The sequence below is a fragment of the Aedes albopictus genome, chromosome 1 (genome assembly GCF_035046485.1).
Source record: "Aedes albopictus strain Foshan chromosome 1, AalbF5, whole genome shotgun sequence".
Taxonomy (NCBI): Eukaryota; Metazoa; Arthropoda; class Insecta; order Diptera; family Culicidae; genus Aedes; species Aedes albopictus.
In genome coordinates this window covers 138,332,315-138,339,624 of record NC_085136.1, presented here as the reverse complement: position 1 = coordinate 138,339,624, position 7,310 = coordinate 138,332,315, and the positions used below count along the sequence as shown (strand labels likewise).

The 7,310-nt window shown below is 36.5% G+C and overlaps 1 non-coding gene across 1 annotated transcript; it reads left to right on the top strand.

The window, feature by feature from the left end:
* The first annotated feature begins 1,960 nt into the window (after positions 1 to 1,960).
* Positions 1,961 to 2,043, top strand: Trnal-cag (transfer RNA leucine (anticodon CAG)). Its single transcript has one exon. It is a non-coding gene; the product is annotated as a tRNA-Leu (tRNA).
* Positions 2,044 to 7,310: the final 5,267 nt, after the last annotated feature.

Genomic DNA, 7,310 nt, shown 5'->3' with positions numbered 1-7,310 from the left:
TCCTTTTTTATTTGTATGCGTAAATGCTCGATTTCTGTCTTCCATTTCTGTTTTCAACCCTGTATTATTTCTTTTCCCAATTCCTTGTCTTATATACTCAGTTTCTTAAATCTTGTCTGACTTTGTCTGACTATCTTCTCTGTTTTCCATCATATCTGTTTTTATTTTATTTTCTATTTATCTTCGTTTTCTATCTTCTATGTCTTCAATTTTCATTGTCTTATTTCTTTCCTCTCCATCTTCTCGGTTATCTATCTGCTCTTTATGCTGTATTCTTTTTTTCTTCTTTCTGTCCTGTCTTTTTTTTTCTTGTTGTGTCTGTTCTGTTATCTATTTTCCTTATTCTTTATCTTTGTTTTCTAACTTTTCTGTTTTATATTTGCTTTATCTTCTATAACTTATCGTTTTTTTATGTATTTTACCAACTGTTACTTCATTCAAGCTCACTTTAAATGTTGAAACTTCTCACCTCTAGATTGAAGTGTCCCACTTCTTAAAGTCAATATTCACCGTTCAACAATTATCAATCGACCCAATCAACACACCACCACCCACCACCTTCGACTTCGATTCAATTTTCTTTCGCCATCGCGTCGTCCGTCACCTGCCGCGTCAAATCTCATCAACCGTAGGAGATCAAACAAGTTTTAACAAGCTGTGCACTGTTCTATTCTCGTGTTCCTTGAAGCAAGCAATCGGTCGGTCGGTGCATTTTGCATCGGTCGACTCGGACATGCATCCATCCATCAATCCGTGCGTCCAAACAAAAAAAAAAACAGAAATCAAGGAATCGTTTTGTGGGGGGTTTGATGCATTCCAGTTGGCCACCAGGGCCAGGGGGCGAGGGTAGAAAAGTCAAGTTCCTGATTGAATTTCTTAAGCTTCCTTTGATGATGGTGCGATGCTTCGCGAGAATCTGTTGAAGCGTATTAAATAGTTTTTTTTCCTCTCGCCTTCTGAACATTCTCCAAGAAGAGGACGAAGCATTTTCCCTTTTTTATGGCTGGGTGCTTGATGGTGCTGTGGGGTACCGACTGGATGAAACTAACAAAGTTATATTTATTGTTATTTATATTGTTTATTTTATTTATTTTATTTTTTATGTTTTTTTATTATATTTTTTTATTTATTTCATTCTTCTTATTTTTTTATTTATTTAGTGTATTTATTTTATTTATAGTTTTTTTATTTTTCAATATTTTTTTTATCCTTATTCATTTTTTTTTATCCCGCTTCGTACCAGATGAGAGCTTTTGAACATATATTAAACATAATATTTGCATCGGATTTATTGCATTTTTATTTATTTTCTTTTTTTTCTCTTATCAAAGAAGCTCTGAAGATGTGATGGGAATGGAAGATTAATAACATGTGACAATCGCAGTTAAAAATGATTGTGTTAAGATCATAACTTGTTACACTTATCCACTCGGGTTACTTCTTGTTGTTGTTACACTTTCCACCACTCTCGGCGATGGCCAAAGAGCACGTTCTCGTAACACCACCACCACCACCACCACCACCGGCATCGGAGGACCTGATCGGTCAGCAACAGCCACAGTAGCTGCCTGTCATCACAGCCAGCGTGGCGGAAAATCTGTTTTGATTGCCAATCAAATAGAAGTTGGCTTGTTCTTTCGTTTTTTTTTCTTTTCTCCTAGCGGGAAAATGTTTTTGTTGATAAATATCACGTTCCACGTCTATTGATGATGAGTGTGGTGTCGTGTTCGCTTATTGATTCAATGCATTTTTTTTCTTGCTTTAATTCCAGGTAAGAGCTTGTTTATCACTCGATGATGATGAGACAATCCTGACGAAGGTCACTCGAGCAAACCAACAAGTGGAAACGTTGGACGAGGCCATCGTAGTAGGCTTAAGTAAAAGGTAAATCGTTTTGGCAAATCATACAAAGTCACACATCCAATCTTGTGATTACATTTAACCGCCTTGGGAGGGACGAGTCAGGATGGCCGAGTGGTCTAAGGCGCTACGTTCAGGTCGTAGTCTTCTCTGAAGGCGTGGGTTCGAATCCCACTTCTGACAAAATCGTATTTTATCGGATAGGTTTTTACCGATGTTGCGTAACAATTATTTGTGGAATGGTTACATAATAATGGTTAACTGCTGCATAACTTCTACAATGTATTTTTAAAATTTTCGAAATAATTAAATCGCTTTCCATGTACTTAGCTTAGTCCTATAATTTTCATTCGCTCCATGTAAAAATTTCTCACCATTCCATCATTCTCGTACTGTTTTACCCCTCATAAAACAACCTTCGTAAAACAGGTTTGATCAGAACGTGCTCAAATGGTGCGGCAGCTCACCCTAACAAAAAAAATGACGACAGAGTGGTCCCCTTCTCATTTGTTTGCCGGCATCCACACCGGCAGGCAGGCAGCCAACCGGCTGCTTAATTCCTTTTACAGAGGCGAAGATGTACAACATACCACAGCAACCTGCATGCAGCATGCTTGCCTGGTACTTATCGGGCGTTAGGTAGCAAAAAGGGTATCGTTCGAAATTCGGATTCGAACCCAGTTGGGTGGATTGAATGTTTGTCGAGGTTTGACCAAGTGCCTCTAACCTCACGGCCATATCATGTGATGCGAAATTGGGTGCTAAAATCCAAACACACTCCGTGAGGCGATTTATTCCAGTTTTATTGATGCATAATGATTTTTACTTTTGTTTTCTGTACACTTTAAGCAATTTTTCACCAATTTACACCAATTTACACCAATTTTACACCAATTAGACCAGCATTTCTCAAACTATGGGTCGCGGGCTGATTTTTGGTGGGTCGCGAAGGCTTGGGCGATAATGCAATAAATCTCTCAATCAAAGAATATTATTGGCCATTTTCCAATTTACACATACTCTCGGCAGAGCTATTTCTAGAAGTTAGGTTTCTTCTTAATACTAATCAGAATTTTGAATTATATGTCTCAGTCTGGAGTATATTGAATATTGAAACTACAGCTGCCGTTCTGGAATCGATACAAAAGCAATGAGTTTTTAATCTTTAAGATTCTTGTAAAATTTCAGATTTTTCTTTAATTCTGATAAAAAATAATTCAAGTTGTTGCTTGCAGCTTGCATTTTCAGTTAGATTTACATGACTTTCAGCATTTAGAATCTCAAAACAATTTTGAAATATTAAAAATCAAGCAAAACATTACCTTTCGATAAGAAATCAACAAACGAAACATTTATTTATGAAAACCTCCAACGGAAAATTTATTTATTTTACACTCAGCTAAAGCAAAATTCTACTTCGGTAAAATTCTGCTGATTTTGATAATTTTACCATGAGCTTTACATAAATCAAAACAGCTGAAAGTGATAGCAATTAAATAGAAGTAAAATAAGTATGGATGAAGGATCTTATAAAAAAATTCAAGAATACTCTTCTAACGATCCAGCAGTACTATGATCCTTAAAACTTTACTTGATGTTGACCCTCTCACCGTAAATATTGAACTGAGTTTTCAACCCAACCTGTTTGAATTACAAAGTTTGCAAGGTTTAGTATTACGTAGTTTACGTAAGTATATCCAAACCAATGGAAACGATAATATGCAATAATCTAGAAGGGCAGTTCCAGTTTTCAAAAATGACGTTGGTTATGAAAATATGAGCTAGTGGGTCGCCAAATGTTATAACAATCAAAAGTGGGTCGCAAGCTGAAAAAGTTTGAGAACCCCTGAATTAGACTAACCTCAAAATATTTGACAATTCTTAGGTTATTTTGACATATCACAAACATGCGAGGTAAAGACAAAAAAATACATTCTTCTTTACCGAGCTGGTTGCTAACCTTTTTTGTTCATATTTGATCGGAAAAATTACCTGAGAGTTGCCAAACAGTTGCAGGTTAAGTTTATTGGCGCAATTCTTTATTACACCAACGAACCTAACCTCAAAATGACTGACAAGTCTAGCTTTGTTGGTGTAATAAAGAATAACGAATTCATTGTTTTTCACTGATTTTTTTTTCATTGAGGTTCTTAAAACCATTATAAAATCAAAATAAAAGGTATTAAGTTTTATGATGGTTTTTACTAGATTGATTAGCTATCAAAATGCTACATGGGTTGTGATACAGACGAAGCAATTATGTGAAGGGTATTACTTTTTTTTTTTTTATCCAATTTATTTATTAAAGGCTCGCTTGTTTAATTGAAAACTCTACTGAGCCGAGAGTCGCAAAGAATAATTTGTTATTCTAAAATACAATTCATGTAAAAAAAAAAACACTAATAATGGGTCCTGCGAGCGCATTTCTTCCTCGGTGTAGATCCGGAACTAGAATCCGACCTAGTAGCGAACTGGGCACGACGCTGAGCGGCTTGTGGGTTCGCCATCGCTTCCGTGATAGCCTTTGCTACTTCTTCCAATGCCTTTATACCTTCTTTCCGGCGTATCTCTTTGTCTGCATCAGCTGCGGTTTCACAAACGATTGTTTCCCATTGCTGCTCTTCCACCAGGTCCGTAGGCTGCTCCGTGATTTCTTGTTCCAGAATCTCAATAATTTCACTTTCCGCTACTGTTTCCGAAGACAATTCCTCAGTTACTTTCCCTGATACTACGGCGGCGTATGAGTGCGAACTTGATGGTTCCTGTAGTCGCTTGTTCCGAGTTGCACGCTGCGGGCAAGAGTCCCGTCGGTGCCCCGTTTGTTGACACGAAAAACAAGTGTCCTTGAGTCCACTGTAGAAAATCCTACCCTTCCGATTGAGTACTTCGATCGACGGGGGTATCTCCTGCTTCACGTCGATGTACACACCGCGAACACCGGTGAACATATGGTCCAGTCCCAAGTCCGCGGGGAATTTTTCGCGTATCACACGATCCACATGTCCGTACGATCCTAGCACCAGTGCAAGATTATTGTCGCTCACCTCCGGCGGCAGATCAAAGACGCGAATGTATTGCATGTTGGTACCAGCGATGCACATACGTACCACGATAGATTCACCATTTTTGTAGGTGAATTTTCGCGGCTCCGAGTTCCTTTTTAACGCATCCATCATTGCTTCCAAGTTAACAAACTTGACAAATAGTGACCGGTCGTTTGCTGTTTTGTATGCCGTCTCCATAAGCATTGGATCTGCATCCAACTGCTTAATGAATTGAGCAATTTCTTCCCACGACGGTCGACGGCTGCCGGGAGGGAACCGAAATTGTGCCGTGTTTACAATGTCACTCATTTCGATTATGCGGTGCTAGCTTCGACGACACAAAAAGCACCAACTTTTCGAAGCCAAAGCGAATAAACGGGAACAAAGCGCGCTTGATAACACTGCTGAAACAACAGCGGAGGACAAAGCAAAACCGAGTAGCAAAGAGCACACAAGCCTCCGTCTATACTCGACGACCGCTGCGGCAGAACTGGAAGGGTATTACTTTATAATCTATCATTTTCTTCATTAGTATTTAATGCCTCTTTGGCCTCGATGGCTCGGGCTATAGCTTTAGTTTACAGATCTTCCGAGTGTCTGGGTTGAAATCCCGGAAGTAATTTTTATTTTCTTACTGCACCAATGAAAAAAAAAACATTTCATGGTTACAACTTTATTATGTAATTTTTCTTCGCCAATGGTTTTCTTCTATTTCGAATCAAACAAAAATTTATATTTTTGGCCACCCTAAGATATATTTTAACCATAACCTTCTTTATTACCCTAACGAAACTAACCTCAAAATGGCTGACAACTTTCAGATCATTTTGACAGATGTAACATTCTTCACTACACCAACAAAGCTAGCCATGAAAATGTTTGACACTTCTCAGGTCATTTTGTACGGAAAAGACGGATCACGTCTAGGATCACGTATTCTACTTTATCGATCTTGTTGTCGTTCTTTTCATGCTAATGTTACATCTGTCAAAATGATCTGAGAGTTGTCAGTCATTTTGAGGTTAGATTCGTTGGTGTAAAAAAGAATATGATTAGAGGAATTTATGCGTTTTGTTTAGAAATATTGCGTCCTTGGTTCGATCTTATAATGACAGATTTTGTTATTGTTTAGTTATTTTCTGCAACAAAGTCAGTAATTAACTTTGATTTTTAGCTCTTATTCAGAACAAAGCAATAACAAAGTTTTCCCTTTAGATTTGTTCTATTTTTTAGGAAATTTTTTATCAAAAAAAAATGTGCTGCATTTTTCTATACTCTAAGCTTGGAAGAATTTATTTTGCTATAATTGAATATGTTGTTATTATTCAGTTATTTCTTGTTATTCAATAGTAACTCAGTAATAAAAATCTGTGATAACATATGTTGTTCTTAATGTGTTGTTTAGTGTTATGCATAAATAATATAGAAATTTTGCCATTCAGTTAGGCTGACACAAATTTCAATTTTATCTTATGTCTTATGGAGTAATTGGAGGGGACTGAAAAGGTTCAACTGTTGACTTTTATGGAAACATTCTTAACAAATCCAATGAGTTTCCATAGGCCAAAGATGATACTAGCTTTATAAACATATTGTAGAGCTTAGCATCATTTTTTTTGGCATATAGAGTAAAATTCGTTTGAATCGGTACAGTATTTCTATCTCTGGGAAGTCAAAACAGTAAAATAATGACATTTTATTATTTTTTTTTTAAATTATTATTTGCACCAGATTCTCAATTAGCAAATTTCTTGTTTTAACCATCGAGCGATCGCGCTGTTGTATTTTGTATAACACGTTGAAAAAATCTCGCTTTTTGTACTCAGCATTAGTAGCGTGGTGCTGACGCAGGTAGTCAACCGCGCGAGTTACGGAAGGTTAATAATATTGTTGTCAATACTCAACGGATTTTGATGATATTTTAACGGTGTAAACTGTACATAATATTTCTTTTCTTTTTTTTTGGTCCTATATTTGACCAGAAACCTGATATAAAAAATGTACATTATTATGTACAATCTTTAAACTTGACCTTATTTTTTACAAGTTATCATTTAAAGTAGAAGAAAATTTTAATAACTTTTTTCATAAATTACAGCACAGTATAGAATGAGCAACAGTTAATTAAAAAACATAATATATTTTTGAATAATTTTGTTTTTAAATAGGGTAATCGTTCTCTTCGTTGCGGTAGTACCTATTGTTGCGGTAATGGCAAATGAGCACTTTTTCGACTGAAACGTTACCAAAAGGCATTTTTAATAGATGTAGTATGTTTCAATTATGAAATTGCTCCATTTGAGTGCTTAATACATATAATTGGTGCTGTGTTCCTTTTGTTGCGGTAGTGTTCCTATCATCCAAAATCCCATATGAATTAAATGGGATACCGCAACATAAGCAACT